Source organism: Ambystoma mexicanum, chromosome 3p (genome assembly GCF_040938575.1).
Source record: "Ambystoma mexicanum isolate Mex_15411 chromosome 3p, UKY_AmexF1_1, whole genome shotgun sequence".
In the NCBI taxonomy this organism is placed as follows: domain Eukaryota; kingdom Metazoa; phylum Chordata; class Amphibia; order Caudata; family Ambystomatidae; genus Ambystoma; species Ambystoma mexicanum.
Window position 1 is genome coordinate 64693659 of NC_090925.1, and position 18635 is coordinate 64712293.

Below are 18635 nucleotides of genomic sequence, written 5' to 3' on the forward strand. Positions count from 1 at the left end.
ATTATGCGTCCTCTCTGTTGTTATATCTGTTGCTAAGGTAGCAGATATCACAGAATGTCCTTTCTCCATGTTTAGTCGCGTGTTCACTGGCGGCCATATTATAATAAAAACAGAACCTTATTTTTCGAAACTCCCGAAGAAGCTTGGGGTGGCTCGACACGCAGAGCTGTCCCCAGGAGACGGGCATCCAGATGGTGGAAGGAGAAGAAAGAGATAAGTAACCTATGAAAGGGGCACTAACGGGTGCCACAGCCTAAGACTATGAGACTTGACTTTTGCAATAAAGGTGGCTTATGGGCTGGCATGATCAGTTTGGAAAGGGACATGATACAGGCGCACTGAGACTTTTAACCTAGTTAGGGAGTCTCGCAGAGCTAGTGCTCAAACCCCCATTTAGAGTAGTTTAGTTAGGTTACCGGTAGTCCGGTGACACCCTGCTGGGATTCTCCTCGGCATACCGAGGCAGGACCAGAAGCGGGGTAGCCTGCAATCCAGGGATGGAGCTGGCCATTTGTTGGGGTTGGGTGGGGAGGGGGGAGAGAAAGGGTGGTGTGTGGGGGCTTGTTGTTGGGAATAGGAATGGGGGTAGTTTGTTGGGGGCGGGTGGGTGTCGAGCCAACATGGGAATCTTAGCAGGCGGGAAGGAGGGCAGAGAAGGGGGGCAGGATATCACATCTATGGTGTTGGGGTGCCTTTGAGTGGTCACCTGGAACGTTAGGGGCCTCAATAGTTACTTGAAGCGCGTTATGATGTACCTGAAATGGATGAGGGTCGACATAGCACTATTGCAAGAGACCCACCTTACCTGGGAGAAGTTGGAGGTGGTCAAGAGGAAGTGGAGGGGGAGCGTAGCGGGTGCCACATATTCAGCCTACGCAAGAGGAGTCATCACCTGGATAGCACCTCAAGTACCATTCCAATTGCTTCAGTCCACAGGAGACCCAGAAGGCAGATTGATTGTTGTTAGGGGGATGCTAGAAAACCGATAAGTGAGTATTGTAAATGTATATGCCCCCAACCAGGATACAGCAGCCTACTTTAGGACCCTATATGGCAAAATCAGCCCCCTACTGGGTGGTGGGATCCTATGGGGAGGAGACTTTAATTGTGTACTGGATCCCAGGGTGGACAGATCAGACAGCAGGCTAGACAAACCCACCCCACTGCAAAGATGTTAAAGGCCCTCCAGAGAGACTTTGATCTAGTGGATGTCTGGAGGCAGCTGCACCCAGTAGATAGGCAATACTCGCACTATGCGGCACCACATGATCTACACACGAGACTGGACTATGTGTTTGTCGCTTCAGATCTGGTAAGTGGGATGAGAGGCGCGGAATATAAGGCCAGGGTTCTCTCGGAACACTCCCCTTTGGTCCTGGAATGGCAACACCAACCCCTTAGAGCGCGGATTCCAACGTGGAAGCTCAGAGCCGAGGCTCTGCAGGATTCGGGATTCAGGGAGGATTTAAGGGAGGAGATCACAGAGTACTTTGAGATTAATACTGGCAGTGTTCGATCCATGGGAACTGTGTGAGAGGCATTTAAAGTGGTGGTGCGGGGGCGGCTATGTCGAAATCCAGAGGGCTCCAGGGGGGCAACGAAAGAGAGCTGTGGGAAACGGAGGAAGAGCTGGAAGATATTATGCGTTGGGGAGGTACCTCTAGGGAGGACGGGGTCAGGATGAGACACTGTCATGATGCCTACTCCCGGAGAACCAGTCCAGGACCAGCGTCCCCGGAAGCAGACATCATGTTCCTGGGGAAAAGGCCAGCAACCCCTATTAGGGACCCTTTGGACACTGTCCTGGCGCCTTTGGCGCCAGGCTCATTTTGAACCTCAGTCCTGGCGCCATAGGCGCCATGCTCATAAAGGGAGTGTTTATGTGAACTTACCTGCCAGATCCAGACCTCTTTGAGGCCTGAAAGGGACTATTTTACCTCTGGGACTATTTTGCCACTCGGGCGTGGCCGGGGAAGAATACGTACTTGGAACTACTTTGGGGGCTATTTAAGCCACGCCCAGACAGCAGCTCACGCTTCGCGTTGTTCTGCACCTAGCAGCTGGACGCTCACCGTGTCTGCTCCTGCATCCTGACTCCAGCCACGCCCGCCTCCATCCTGGAAAACCTGAAAGGAAAGAAGAGAAGGGAAAAGGTGAACAGAAGAACATTACCTGCTTCTACCCGGAGTCCGGAGTCATCACGCCGGCGATCCTAAGGGAAGACATTTATTTTAAAGACGCATCGCGTTGCTCGCTGCAGCGCCACGTTCCACTCACCTGTTCACGAGGCATCTCCGTGCTCCTTAGCGACCATCTGCACGATCCGCCGCATACCTGCGCCTAAGGGGGAAGAGAAGAACAAAAGGTGAGCAAAAGGAACATATTGAGGAAAGCCAGATTTTTGCCATAAGACTTACCTGATTATTGTTGGGAGAATCTTTCCTCATCTCGGGTTGGCGCCGCTTCTTCGGCAGTACCGTACCCCGGCCCCTATGGGGAAGAAAGACACACGCATTAGTGGGTGAATAAAAGGACATTAAAGGAACCACCCATCATAAACTCACCTGAGTTTACCTTCCGCAAATTGTTTCCTCTACGCAAAATCTTCACTCAGCACCTGTGATAAAAGGGATAAGAGACAGACTACTGAATATAAAGGCAAATAGAAAAGGAGGCCAACTCTTGAACTTTTACAACAGTATACTTACGGCACCTTGCTAGGAAAGTCAAGTAAGCTTGGATCCTCACCAATCCGAACACCAGCGAAGTAACTGGATATAATCGCACCCCTGCACCAGAAGCAGGATGGAGAGCTCGTCCTTTCAAACCTTAAGGTGAGAGTTAACGGGGAATTTCGGAGGTAGTCTGAGGAGAGTGAAAGAGGGAAGTGGGAGGCCGACACGCTACTCCGCAGGTAGTTAATCCCCTTTCTCCATCTGCAGAAGGATTCTCCTGCGAGTCAGACAAGCGAGATTTGGGGGTCCTGTCCAGTCGGTCTTCCGAGTTCTGCGCATCACCTTAGAAGAGGCTGCAGCAGTCCAGACCTGGTCAGCGTCTCCGTGGGAGTCAGGTGAGCGTTACAGACAGCTCCAACAAGCTAGTGTTGAACATTGGGACAGGTTATGTAAATTAAGTTACAAGAAATATGTGGAGAGACAGCATGCGGGAGGAGACAAACCTGAAAGGTTGCTGGCCTGGCTATATAAGAGCGAGGTACCAAGGCCTGCGATCAGGGAAATTAGTGGGGAGGGAGGTCGGATCCTGAACACCCAGGAGGGAGTGAATGATGAGTTCCTAGGATACTACAAAGGACTCTATGAGAACCCAGGCGGAGCTGGAGACCACGAAATCCGGGATACGCTAGGAGACGTAGGCCTGCCTACCTTAGATGACCTGGAACAGGCAGACCTAGATGCCCCAATCACAATAAAAGAGCTTGAGTTAGTGATTCGTCATCTGCCCACCTGTAGGGCTCCGGGGTCAGAGGGGCTTCCAAGCAAATTCTACAAAACCTACAAACAAGAGCCACTTCCCCATTGCTGACAATGTTTAATGAGGCATATGAGCAGGGTGGGTTGCCAAAGTCCCTACGAGAGGCGGTAATCATTCTGCTTTTAAAGCCAGGAAAGCCAAGCACAGACTGTGGGTCATATAGACCCCTATCGATGCTCAACCAGGATAGCAAAATCCTTACAGCAATTATGGCGAACAGGCTTAAGCGTGTCGTTGGCAAACTGATACACCCAGACCAGACAGGTTACGTCCCTGGTAGGAATATAACCGATAACCACAGGAGACTGCATCATATTATTGATCAGTCTGGGGAGGACCAGGGTGAGCTGGCGATCATCTCGATTGACGCGGAAGCGAGATGCGGTTAAGGCTTTTGACTCGGTGAGGTGGCCCTGGCTGTTGGCGATGCTGGAGGCCTATGGTATGGGTCCCGGGTACCTTAGGTGGGTTACAATGGTATACAGCTCCCCAGTTGCCAGTGTTAAAACGGGTGCCATGATCTCAGACAAATGGGAACTTAGCAAGGGCACCAGACAGGGCTGCCCCTGGTTCCCCATGTTGTACATATTAGCGTTAGAGCCATTGGCTGTCTGTCTCAGACAACAATACGGGGAAATTGGGATACACACCACGGGCGGTCCGCATCTCATTTCATTATATGCTGACGACATGCTGTTGTATCTGCGCTTTCCATAAGAGAATACACAATATATCCTGGAGGTGATGGATCGTTATGCTGCCCTTTCTGGCATAGCGGTAAACCCCAAAGATCTAGCATGTTCCCCCTGGGGAGATACAGACATGTCCCACCAGAGGGTTTGCGGGTATTGCCAATACCCTGGCGGACCGGCTCGTTCCGTTATCTCGGAATAGACATATACCATACAACAGCGAAAGAACATAAACAGAACACGATGAAGGCAGTAGAAGGTATCCAAAATAGCATGGGATTCTGGTCCAGACTTCCCCTGGCCATGATGGGGAGGGCGGCTCTAATCAAGATGGTAGTCCTGCCTAGACTGTTACATTTCTTCGTAAATATCCCGCATGTGATCCCTAGGTGCTTCTTCGCTGGTCTCCACAGCTTGTGCAGGGGCTTTATATGGCACAATTCTAGGAACAGGGTGGCTCTTTGGAAATTACAAAATGTGTGTGATTGGGGGGAATAAACCTGCCAAATTTTGAGTTATATTATCTAGTGGGACAAATGCAATATGTGGCCAGGTGGCTGTCTGGGGAAGAAACAGCGGAAACCAGGCTGTTGTGCATGGAACCGTCTCCCTACTTCCTTAGAGAGGTGGTGTGGCTGTCTAAGCCTAAGGTACTGGAGATGGCGCGGCTGTGGTGCTAGGTTGGGAGGTTTGGCATAGAGCATGTCAGATGGTGGGATACCTGGCCCCGTTCTCTATGCAGGTGCCGTTGGCGGCGCTATGCAGAGCGGATCCCCAATTGATACAAGGGGTCCGTAAATACTGGGAGCCGATGTGCCTGGCCACCCTGGGAGACATATGGCAAGAAGGAGAGGTGGTAGAATTCCCGAAATTGGTGGAGATCACCGGGGTGCACAAAGGGCAACATATAACCCACTCCAGGATTGTTAAGCGGGTGCGGGAAAAATGGCTGGCGGTGGTGCTCACGGAACAACCGGATGCCACCATGGAGATGATATATGACATTTCGGAGGGTGGGCACGAGATATCCCGCATATACGAGCTACTGGGGTCCAAGGTGGGGAAGGAAGTGTCCCTTTTGAGACAGCTCTGGGAAGAAGAGGTGGGAGAGCCTATGTCGGATGGGATAGAGCCCAGATATATCATAAGAAAGTGTCCCAAAATGCGAGGCTCCAACAGGTCCAATTATACATCACACACAGGGCATATTTTACCCCTAGTAAGATTGCTAGGTTCGGGGGCCAGATGATTCAGAGATGCCCCAGGTGTGGGGATGAGGAAGCCGGGATGCTACATATGTTCTGAGGTTGTCCGGAGGTGGGCAGATTTTGGTCTGAATTAAAGATACGCCTATCGGAAAAAGGCATTATGCCAGAGGTGTAGTCGGCCTGGGCATGCATGCTAGGAGGTTTCCCTAGGCCACGTCATTTGAGGCATATTAGCAAGATGAAGGACCTGGCATACATCCTGTCCAAAAGGAGGATTGCTATGTGCTGGAAGGCAGCTCGCAGGCCCAGGATGGAGTTGTGATGGGCTGACCTCCTGAAGTGGGCCGAGGCTGAAATGGCTGTTTGGTTCGAAGCAATCAGCAGGGGTGGTGAGGAGGAGATAGGACCCTTAATCGAATGGAGGCAATTGGTGGCCGACATGGTGGGCCCTTCCATGCCCGATCACAGTGATGATGATATGGATGAGAGGAGGATAATAGACCCGCCTGAGGATGCACAGGCCGATGATACGGACATTATGGCTCAAGTTGGGGGGGAGGGAGGGAACGGTACTGAAGAACATAGTCTGTAATAATATCTTTTTGACCTGAATATGGAAGTCCTAGTTATTGTATTGTTTGGTGTGTTGTTAAAAATAATTTAAAAAGTTTTTTAAAAAAAAGTATTTGGCTACCAGGATTCGTCTCAGGTTGCCATGCGCCCAGTGCAGATGCTTACCCACAAGACCACAAGCACTTGTTTCATATTAGCATTGTGTTTTCTAGAGAACTTTTTTGGACAGATTGGTCGGTTTAAAAAGGTGAGCACATTTTATACTTTGCAAGCATATTTATTGTAACATTTCCTTTCTCAGGCTATTTTTCCAGTGTTCATCATTTGTTTTTAACAGTCGAATGCTATTTTATCTTGCAAGTTTATTCTAAGGAGAAGGTCAATTGAACTGCATTTGTATATTTCACTTTAAGATATATGTTCACTTACTGTGCGCATATTCATGGGTGCCAGATCTTGATTTTTCGCTAAGGGGGCAGAGATACCTGGGCATAGGTTATTCCTGCAGCCAATCATTTGTTACCCTTTTCTGTGCTGCTTAAATGCAGTTAGTTGGGGATATGTGATATATCACAACAGTTACCAAGAGACAGGCCATAAAACAAGTGGCTTGGAGCACGCTGCTTAACTAAAGAGTGTGATCCTTGGCAAAGAATTGAATGTCACAGCATACTGCCTAAACACATTGGGAGTTCTCAAAGCCAGCAAAAATGTATACATAACAATACCACCTTCAAAACAGGTCGTTGAAAGTCTTTGAGTGATGGGTTGTAAGTACTTTCAAATATAGAGTGACCGTGCCCACCGGCCATGGCCAAAGTCCATGGCTAATGGCCTGGTAGTGTTCTAAAATTTACAGTGGGCACGGCCGTAGGAATTGGCCACTGGCCATGTGCCGAAAAAATCTATGGAATAACACAACACTTGATATTCAAAGAAAAAACATTAGTTGCAGGGACGTTAAGGTGAGAAATACATTGTAACAAAACCTTTGAAATTCAAGGAAAAAACATATGTTTCAGGGACATTAAGGTGAGAAGTTAACGCTACAAAACCCCTAAAATTCAGTTAAAGCCATCTACATTTACACAAGCATACACACAAACATACATATAAGCATACACATACAAAATATCATTTTACATTTTCCTCAGCCCGGTTCCAGATCCTGCACCTCTGGCTCCCGCACACAAGAACAGAAACCAGGAAGCCGGAGCGCTGACAACATGGCACCCATGTCTGTTTCTATGTTTGGAGAGGTGCAGGAGCGTCACATCACACATACATACACACGTGCAGTTCCCCAGCCGGCATCCCATATGGAGAATTCAAGGCTGGTGAAGCAAAATGCCGCCTCCCTGGCATTGCAACGCTCACTGAGCAAGCGCCGGGGAACTAAACTTTCAAAGCGAAACCCAGGAGTTCTGGGCTCGTGCAGCTCGTCCATAATAGGATGGTTCTTACGTGGGTTAGCGCCCCCTCAGCCATTATGGATGCACCGCCCGTTATTTGGCGGGTCTGCAGTTTTTTTTTTACTTAATTGTTTGGGGAAAGACACCACAATTAAAAGAAAGAACACTTCCCTACTCCCCCCCACAACTTCCATGAAATAAACCATTTCACAACCAAAGGGAAGCAAAGGAGCCGCACCCAGCAACAAAAGATGACTGATACGGGTTGTGTTACACAATACCACAAGAAAGACTCTTTGCTCATATGATAAAGACAGTGCCCCCCGCCAATCCCCCTGAAGCAGCACAACCTCACCCCCCTATGAAAGGAACCACATTTAAAGGAAAACCTCTTAAGTATAACTTTCACTCTTCTTAAACTCTCATTTCTCAACATTCCTGCACATGTCTTTGCCTCTACAAGGTCCCACCTTTGTGAACAGTCCGGTGCCTTAGAGTGGGCCTTAATGGAATTAGAATTACAGCAGCGCCCGTTGGATTCTTCTTGCATCATCACATGAATCTACATTATCACCCAGGTGCGGGACCCAGCCAATCAGATGGCTAGGAACGCAGGCTTGAACCGCCAGTACAAGCCATGTTCCAAGACGCCTGATGATCGGATCGCCCGCCGCCATCTTTCCCCCACACTCTGTTCCTTTTTTTTAATCCTTCCCCATTACCCTTTTTCAGCAGAGGCGAGTACCGCCACCACATCAGCTCCTTCTCCATACGTCTTGAAGGCCACCATTGGAAAGGGAAGAGGAGCTCTGTACGGATTAGGTGTTATCATCCCGGGCCCCTCTTTAAACACCCTTGCTCGGTTAGGGCCTTTAACTCGGGTCCCATGCCGAAAACGCCGATCTGGCCCGCCGGATCGGGTATGTTAACGCCAAAAAGGGTAATGGGGAAGGATTAAAAAAAAGGAACAGAGTGTGGGGGAAAGAGTGCGGCGGGCGATCCGATCGTCAGGCGTCTTGGAATGCTGCTTGTACTGGCGGTTCAAGCCTGCGTTCCTAGCCATCTGATTGGCCAGCTATAGCTCTATGTAGCTGCTGTTCCATTATTAACAGTTCAACCATTAAAAACAAGACTGTACCACCCTGACTAATACCCCTGGAGCTCCAGCGTCAACCCTCATTCTTGCAACTCATCCCTAGCTCAGCTGCTGCCAGGCCCTGCACTGACCCACTGTTTACAGCGGCTCCCCGACTTTCCAGTGTTATAATGGAAGAGTGAACTCTTAGGGCTACTCTAACTTTCATCTTTAAGTGCCTCATACCGAGGCACTTCATTCATTTGCAGAATAATGAGCTGCCTTCAACTATTGCCACAGTGATTGCAGAACCATGTGAACATAATGATGTCCTGATCACCTTCTGGTGAACAGGTGGTCCCAGATAAGTCAGCCCTGTTGCCTGCAGGACAGTGAAAGGGCATGTCCTTCGACAGTGTTCTACACATAGTGACATGTGACTACTCCAAGCTACGTTTTATTGTCTGAGTTTCCTGCAGCGTCGCTGTCCACACAGCATGTTGGTGCTGCATCAGATCAATTCAATACCTACAGGTGATTTGTTTAGTTTTTATAGGCAGTTTATAAAATGTCAGGCATGCAAAGCCGCTCACTCCAGGGCTTGTAATGAAGGTGTCGGAGGAGGGTCACATGGGTAGAAGCTGCAGCACTGGCAGGTCTGAATCTCTTGCATCTACTTATTACAGTTATTCGGGTACCAATGGCTCTGAGAGACCAGTTAAGTACAGCAGCTGTTACGTTATTACTCATGTGTCAAGTGCCTGCGAATTGGCTTCTTGGAGCTATTTCCTCTGCAAAGGCATCACGGCATCACTTCCACCCAGCTCACTTGGCTAAAAGGCAGGTCCTAAAGCCACAATGGTCATCAACTGCCACCTTCACGAGTGATAGGAAGGCTGTGCCACAGACTAAGTGGTCATGTGTCATGCCATCTGGCCATGCCTTTTTACATGTGTGTGTCTGCAGCAGCTGAGCCGACTGGAGCTGTAGGATGCAGAGCTGTGATGTGTGTGTGTTTTACATAAGATCTCTGTCATATTAGGCTCTGTCTACCATGTAAGATCATATGCTGTTTAACTGGAACATGCAGAGCACTGTCAGAAGTGTAAAACACACACATGCAAATATGAAAGGCATAATATCGACCAATCTGCAAATTAACTTACCTTTGTGTTGTAATAACTGGTGTGAATCGCTGTGTCAGGTTTCATGGAAAAAAGTGTAGTAGGCATGTATTACTACTGATCACAGCAACAGGGAGGCTAACCCACTGAGCTACGTGTCAGCTTTCAACACCACAACCTTAATCCTTCCCCTTGCCTTTCACATTGTCTTGGAAGATGTAACTTCAAACAGAACATTCTGGAAAAATTGTAACTAACAGAGAAATATGTAGGAGAGCTAAAGAATTACAAAGATCAAAACTAAATCATTCCTCTGCTATTTACTTAAAAAGAAAGGTGTAGCACAAAGACCTGCAGTGCGAGAAGTGCACCATAGGAGGAGAGACACCAATGATGGATGGAGACAGGCTCACTAAAGGCGAGATTTATCCTACAGTGAGTAGCCTGTAAATACAAGGAAAGATTTACAGCAAGGGTCCAGATTGGGACGGGGTGGTGTGTCGGTAGGATATGTAGGGCTTGGGGTTCATGGGTCTATTCCTATTCAAAGTTATGCATGATGGGGGCCATATTATACCCACCCCACTACTCCATGGATGGAGAACCAGTACAATACACATTTGCTTCACCTCAGTAATTGGTCAGTCTGAACATGTTATAACTTACAGCACAAGGAGCCTCATGCGATGGTAGAGCAGCAGCTTCACCTCCTAATAAGAAAGCGCTCAGCATTGGTGGATATTAGATATCAGAATTCACATCAGGATCCCAGCACAGGAAGGAAGCTGCTCAGATGAAATTGAGCACGTCCTGCTCTATGAGACCGCCTTTCTTTCGGCCATGGTAATATAGAGACGGCGGACACATCATTTAGGGAGCTTCGTCTCTGGGGTTTAGGACACATCCAGCCAACACCTGCAGATTTTGCCCGATGCAAATGTTAGCCATAAACAGCAGGAGACCAAGACCTGGGAAAGGGTTTAGACATCACCTGCACCTGGAGCCCATGCCTTATTAAAAGTTTCAGCCAAGGAGAGAATTTCGAGGACATGCTTGAGTACAAGTTGTTTTCATTAACTGCAGCTCGAGTTAATCCATGATTAAAAGTTTTAGCGTCCAGAACTTCATGATTAAAAGTTAAAGTTGGCTAGGTGAATTGTGCAGTGGCTTAGGGTGCTGGCCCGCGGGGGACAGCAAACACAGTGTTCTGCATCTGTTGTCACATATGATGACACTGCGAGATATGCAAGCTCATGAGAGTTCAGTTTGGTCCTGAAAATCGTAACCAGGAATATGACCAAAAGTCTTGAAACACATGGATTGTGTAAAAAAAGATGTATTTGCACATAAATCTGCTGAAAAAGAGCAAAAGGGTAAACTGCGCTTGGATGCATCTGATAAAAGTGTGGAGGGGCAAAGAACTAATAGTGTGGATACATTTCACAAAGATGCTGTCACTTTCTAAAAAAGGCTCTCTAAGGTCAAGCTATATTGATCAGAAGATTCCAATCAAGTCTTGAAGCCAGAATCAATGTTCTGAGCATGAAAACATCAAGCACTGGTCTTGATGAGCGCTCCAGCTCTGGCGATTTTGGGTCTGTGAAGAAATGTCCTAAGATTCCCATTGGGCATGAGTCTATTGATAAGGCCTATCATTATGAGCCCCCGCAAGGGACATCTCTATCTACCACCGCACATTTGCTTCCTGACTCCCTGGAAGTCTTAACAACCCCACTAGGCCCAGCCTGATTGCTACTAGATATTTCCTTCTGTCTATTACTGGAGGATAAGGGGTGAATGAACATGGATCCCAACAGCTTCCAGACACAGGCTAACCAGGCTTTCCATACACATGGTCTAGTCATTCGTACTTAGCAACACCCCTGATCTGTTTTTCACTACTCCCTCCCAATAAATTACCCTCTTTAGGCTTTCCTTCTTCTCCTCACGCCTCCACTGCCGTTCTCCTCCACTTCATCTATTGCTTTCCCATCAGCGACTAAGCCCTATTCCTTCCCCCAACCCTTTTCCATCACTTCTCCTTGAGGGCCTTCCTCCTCTTCATACCATCTTCCATTGTGTTCCTTTACCTGTTTCCACTTTCTAACTGCTTCCTGTTTTCTGGCCCCCACTCTACACCCGCCTCCAATTTCTCACACGTCTTTTTTTCTCCTTCCTCTGGGTTTTAATTGGAGTAATGATGGAGACATTGTGGGCCTTCTCATTGGCTAGGGCCTGATTGGACCTCTGATAGTGTATACTTCACTGATTGGCTGAATCATGGCTCGGTGACAAGAGTGCAAAAAACGTTGGATTGCCATATGGAAGTCAGGCTGGTATTTAGTCACCTTCGGGCCACCTCCAACATTGTGACTAAGAGGACATCTAATGTAGGGCTGTGCCCACTCCTGGCACCCACAGTCTGCTATCCTCAGCAACAATCTCTCCCTAATTCCACGGGTGGGCGTTACAGTTTCACGCGTGCAATGCACCCAAGTAGCAATTGACGTGTGATGTTCTGTTCCTCGCTTGCAGGAAGTGTGGTTTGTTGGAACCTGTAATCAAGGCGTGCGAGTCATTCACCTAATAGGGTACGGGTTCGGGACATGGGGTCTAGAAGAAGCGCAGTGTTTTGGGCGCTATAGAGTGATCAGGCACAGGATCCCACATCCAGGTGTGGGTAGGGTCAGGAGAGAAGGGGGCTACTATTATTTAAAATCAAACACAAGCGGACGATAGGTAACTGGGGTGTTCATGGCGCTTTATCATCTGACGGATGAAACATACTGAGAACTAGTGATTTCCAGGCTACAAAGGCTTCAGCTGGAATACGCTCATGAGAGTGCAATGACCCGGCCCATGCTCTCGTTTCAGCTTCACACCAGGTTTCAAAGTCATACAACCACAATTTGATTTGGGGGCCTCTCGAGGATCTCCAAGACAAGCCAATTCTCCTCTTTCCAAATATAAATCTGTCCATAAATCTGATGAGATGCTTGTGTGTGCCCTGTCTGGAATATTTACCCAACAGGCACTCCATCGGGGTCCAGTTATTTCTAGACACCGCCACCCCTTTGCAAGGCAGTTTGATTCGGGACCATAAAGCCTGTACTTTCATGCATTTCCAGAACATGTGTATACGGTCTGTGTTATCCTGGTGGCACCAGGGGCAGACAGACCGAGTGTTTTTGTTGAATTTGGTGACCGTGCTAGGGGTCATATAGTGAAGGACATTAATCTGCAGCAGCCTGAACCTACCATTCCGTGATACGTTTTTGGGGCAACCTAGCACACGCTCCCACTCCTTATCAGTGAGTGCGGTGCCAGTCTCCCATCTAAGTCTCATACCTGAGTTTCTAATGCTGGAGCCATCCAGTAAGCAGCTGTATAACCACGTTACAGCCTTCAGCCATCTTCCAGTGAGTAGACATGGGCCAGGAATGTTGATTCTGCTGGTTCCTCAGGTAACCCACTCCATCTAAGTGTTGATACCCCCCTCACCTTCATGTACCTAAAAACTATCCCTTGGGCAGGCCTAACTGGAGATTCAAATCCGCCAGGTCCTTGAACCTACCATTATCATACAGGTCCCCCCAGGTGTACATGCCATATTCCTCCCAGCATCTAGAGGCACACAGGTATTCTCTGTTTGCACACACATAATCCACTATTGGTAAATTAGGGAAGTAAGGGTGGCCCATTTTAAGCACCTTCAGAGTCCTACACCAAACTCGCCTAACTAGCCTGACAAGTAGAGGCAGTAGTGTCAAGCAACATTCCGAAAGTCACTGGTGCCACTAAGTGTCAGATCAGTGCTGATTCTGATGTAGGGCCATCCGATAGCCATTTCATGACAAAGTTCAATTGGGCAGCTAGATAATATCACTCAAGCATTGGCAGCTTCGCCCCACCGTCTCTGTAGGGTAGGCACAGAGTAGCAAGGGACAGTCTGTGATGACCAGAGCCCCACAAAAAAATCTCTGGTCAAAGAGTGTCAAAGGGGAAAAAAGGCTACCTCTATGACTATGGCGATTCTGCCCATGAGCGACAGTGGCAACCAAGACCAGAAGGACATGGATTTCTTGAGGTCACCCACCACTTTGAGTGTATTATGTTTATGTGTGTCCTCTACTGTATGGGTGATCTGTATTCCCAAAGAATACATCACTCAGAGGAGGCCCGAGGCAGGCAGGGCAGCCAAGTCCGCTCAAATGGAAGAGACAGGATTTCTGCCTATTGTAGTAGATCCCGGATAATTCCGTAATTCTATCCAGCACATCTAGGATCATGGGGGGATTGTGGTGCGGCTCACATAGCTAGAGCAGAATATCATCTGCATACAGTGATATCAAGTGTCTGGACCCATCGACCATGATGTCTGCGTCCACGTATTCCTGGTGCAAGAATGCTGATGGGGGTTCCATAGCTAGTATGTTTAGCATGGGTGAAAGTGGGCAACCCTGACGGGTCCCTCGGCATATGTTCCATACCCCAGAAATCTGGCAGCCAGATTTCACTCATGCAGTTGGTGAGGTGTACAACAACACTACCCATCTGATGAAGCTCTCTCCCAGCAAAAAACTCCTCAGCGAGGCAAGCAAACATTCCCAGACTATTGAGTCAAAAGCCTTGATGGCATCTAGGGATGCCACCACATAACGTTCCTCTCGAGAGTTTGTTTGCATAAGAATATGCGAAGTCTGCAGAGGTTTAGGGTGGTACTGCGACCCGGCACAAAACCAGTTTGGTCTATGTGTATCAGGGAGTAAATGAACTTGCGAAGGTGCACCACCAGAACCATTTTGAGTATCTTGACGTTATAGTTCAACATCGCAAGAGGGCGATAAGAATCGTACCTGTCCATTTGTTTCCCAGGTTTGGGAATGGGTATCACCAGGGTCTCCCTCATGCTAGCCGGTATTATGCCCTTCTCGAATGCCTCTTCCAAGACCTTTAGTATTGGTGCTAGAGTAGGGCCATATGACTTGTAGAACTCCAGATGGAGTCCATCACTACCCAGCATCTTACAGGTAGCAAGGGGTGTGATTGCTTCACCTACTTCTTCCACAGTGATGGGCTGATCGTGGGAGGATTGCTGGTCAGCAGCATGCCTCGGGAGCCAAATCAGTGAGAGAGCTTCCCTTACATCTTCTTGGGGAACTATGTTATCTGGCTGTACAATTGCATATAGTAAGTAGTGAAGATATCATTGAACACCTGTTGGGATCTCCACAGAGCCCCACAATCGTCGTGGTTGGGGGTTATGTTTACAGAACCATGCCAATAGTCTCCCAGGTTTATATCCTTCCATGTGGGCCCGAGTCGTCTTCGCGGCATAGTCGAATTTAGACAGTCTCCCCCATGCCTCATGACACTCAGAACGGATCTCAGCAGGTTTACCCTCTGTCGCTTGACAGTTCTGGTATTTGGCTTCTAGCAATTTAATCTTCTCCTCAATGGCCCCCAGCTCTTCCTTTAGTGTTGGTGAATGTCACAGGCACTTGCTATGGCCTCCCCTCTGGTTACTTCTTTCATTGTTTCCCAGATGGTGCCCTAGCTATCCACGCTTCCGACATTAAGATAAAAAAAGTTAGTCCAGGATGTTAGTAGCTCTCTCCTGAAAAACTTGTCGGTCAACGCACGAGTAGACATGTGCCATGTAGGGGGTCTGGAGCTAATACATTTCCAATCAACCATGAGGGGAGATTGATCCGACATTGTGAGGCCCATGTGTTCCGCACTGCATAATTCAGTTTAGCGCTGTGGTAGCTGGGGTGGTTGTCATGGGGGGAAATGGTCTGTTGAGTGTTATATCTCGCCACAGTTAAAGACACCTCCCCATAAAGTGAAGTGTAGCCATGGTATTGCCATGTGTCGGTGAGCGCCGACAAGTCCTAGGGGGCTCCCCTTCTTGTTCAGGACGAATTTCCACTCAATCCTGACCTCCACAGAGCCAAGAGTCTGTAAGCATGGTTTGTAATGTGTAAAATGTTATCCCAGACTTCACAAAACAACCACCCCAGCGTTCACCAGTTATCCCAGACATCCACCCCTGTGTGCCGTACTGCATGGAGTAAACAAAAACGTAACATTAACAACAGAACTTTAAAATATTGCCCAAAAAAAACACTTTGTTCAGGCATTTCGGTACCAACAGGGCCTGGAGAGGCCGTTTTGTACCAGCTAGCCAGACCAGCAACAGGCCGGTACCCAGTGTCAACTCGTGAGCGGGTGAGTAAGACCAACAGTGGGCAACTGGATTTCACCACCATTGTATAGAGGTATTTGTAGCGGCATGTGGTCTAAGACCCAGTAGCACTAATCAAGGGAACTTACAGACGTGCTTTCTTGTCCAATAAGGATCAACGCATATGCTCAGTGTAGATTCAATCATCTGCACAAAGGTATCCCACATCTTCCAAGGTGTGGAAGATTGGAGTGATGCCCTGCAGGCCAGTCATATTGTCAGCTGTCCCTTCCTTGGAGTGTCGTAAGATTACCTACCTGTCTCGGAAGTTAAGGATCCTAGCAATCACTGGTCTAGGGTGGGATCCAGGGAGTTGCCTCTTTTTCGAGGGATCGGTTGGCTCGTTCAACTGCAAAACCCTGGAACACTTTACCTGGGCCAATCTCTTGTAGTAATAGGTTTTTAACGTAAGAGGTTGGGTCCGGACCTTCATTTCCCTCTGGTACCCCAAGCACACGTATGTTGTTCCTACGTGATCTGCTTCGGCATCCTCAGCACGTATTTCCAGCATAGCGTTCTGTCTTTCCAGCTCCTTGACTCTCACCTCTAGGTCTTGTAAAGGCCCAATCCCCGACTTGCACGTGCAATACCAATAAATGTGACACACCCCAATGGGGAATGAGACTAAGAGAACAGGCTGCGAGAGTTAAGTTTTGCTTATGTAAAATTTGCATCCAGAGAACTCTGCTGCCCGAGAGCGCTCTGGCAAACAACACACTTATAATTGATTAAAAGGGTAAAAAACGTCAACAGTGATGTCAGATATGAATGTTACAAAAGTTCATTATGATTGGACACAAGACCAGAATGTATCGTTGCATGTAGGCGCTGCTCCTCCGTGGTTGGCTGCTTGGTTGGCGGGAAGGTGAGCGTCACAAGGTCCATCTGTCTGTGTTCATGACGGGGTGAGTGTAAGGTCGCAGTGAGGTAGGGGGGCCCTAACTAAGCTAACGTGAGATACTACCATTAGACATGCACTAAGTAATAGTCACTACAGTTCCTTTGAGTATATCATCATAAATCTATAAATCGTGCCCATATAATCACAGCATTATTCATTGGGACTTATATGAAGTACCGAGCTTAGGGTCTTGGTCAGTAAGATAACATTGGCTGTGGGGTGGGTCCAGGCGCATCAATGAGGCTACAAGACATTCTGACATTTGTTAGTTATAGGGTGCAATATACTGTGACAGTTGGGGGCACACTGGGGTGGGCTTCACAGCAGGGTCACATGCCTGGTACATCAAGAGAATACTTTGCGGGAGACAGGGTTATAGTGGCAGTCATTTTCCAACAGCGGGGGTAAGAGGGCACGGCAGGTTTGTGGAGATGGATGGACTAAAAGTCATGTTCCAGGCCGGTGCACACATGGGACTGTGATCTCAGAGGAAGACTGAAAATGTTACATTTGTGTATTTGTTTCAATTGCCTCCGGCTCATCCGTGAGAATGGAGCTGCAAAGCTTTCAGGCACAGTGAGAGAGGTCCATGAGCGCGGTGTGTGCGGCGCTGCAGAGGGGAGAGAAGCCTTTTTGTATTATCGCAGTGAGTCCTAGTCCAAAGATGAAGATGGGAACAGCATGATTCAGGGCCACCATGAGTACAGGATGTAGGAAATCCAGCATGAGAGTTGAGAAAGGGCGACGCACCATGAATCAATGAAGTCCATAAAAGTCAAATCCAGCATTGGCCCCAAGACGGTGATGGTGAAACCAGCAGGGTAGAAGAATCAAGCAAAACAGGCAACACCTGTGTGTGAGAAGGGAGGGGGCACAAGGGAACATCACAGGGGGACAAAAGGGGGTGGGGATGGCCTGTGGGGACAGAGGGTGTAAACACATGTTGGTGCAAGATTGCCTGCTGTCTGAGCAGGGTTTCGGGCCTTGGGTCCTCCTGGCCTGAACAGGTCCAAACATGAATTGCCCTTTTATTCGTCAGTCCTTCGCTTTGTAACTCTGTGCGAGAAACTCCCTTAATCTTTCCTTTCTTCAGGGTGTGAAAAGGGGTGAAGACTCAAAAAATCAGCAATCGGCCCAAGTTTTCCTTTCCAATGTTCCACCCTCTAAGATGGGTCTATATATCTGTATGTTTCGTTAACATTGTACATGTCGCATGGCCAGTTATATACCTGAATCGATGACCCTTTAAATAATATTTTAAAGCATCAATTGACCATTTTATTGTGAGGCAAATGGGAGCATGGTTCTGCTACCTTGGAAATAATGTCCTGCTCACATGTACAATAGATTATCATGTCTATTTCTCTCTTGTGATAAAATATTTCCTAGAAGCATCTAGTTCATGAATACAAGTTGAAGAGGAGTATCTCAAAGTGAAAGAGATGTTCACTGAGGGTGTTGATTAAGTAAAAAAGAAAAGAAAGAAGTAGGAGAGCAAATGAAGTGTCAAGTAGCAACATGTATGCAAGATGTTCATTGCTGTAGATGGGTGTGGGGCTAATATGCATTTCAGTAAATGAAATATTGGAACTCTAACTGCTTGACTCACAACCCCTTGCCCACCCCAATCAAAAAATCAATAGAGCACTCAACCAGGAGCTTTCAACTACTGCTCAACTGAACAGAAGTTGAGCACTGGTTGAGATTTTCACATGCAAATTAGATTGCTCAACTCCAAGCAATCCTTGTAAGTGCTCAATCTAAGCTCAAGTCCTCAACTTAACACTTATGTAGTGTACTCTGTTCTTTCAGAACCCTAATGATGGTGGCCTTCATATATGGGCCTCTCCTGAGGGGCTAACTGAATGATGATAACAGTATGCTGTGCCGGTAAGTAACTCATCAGAGGGT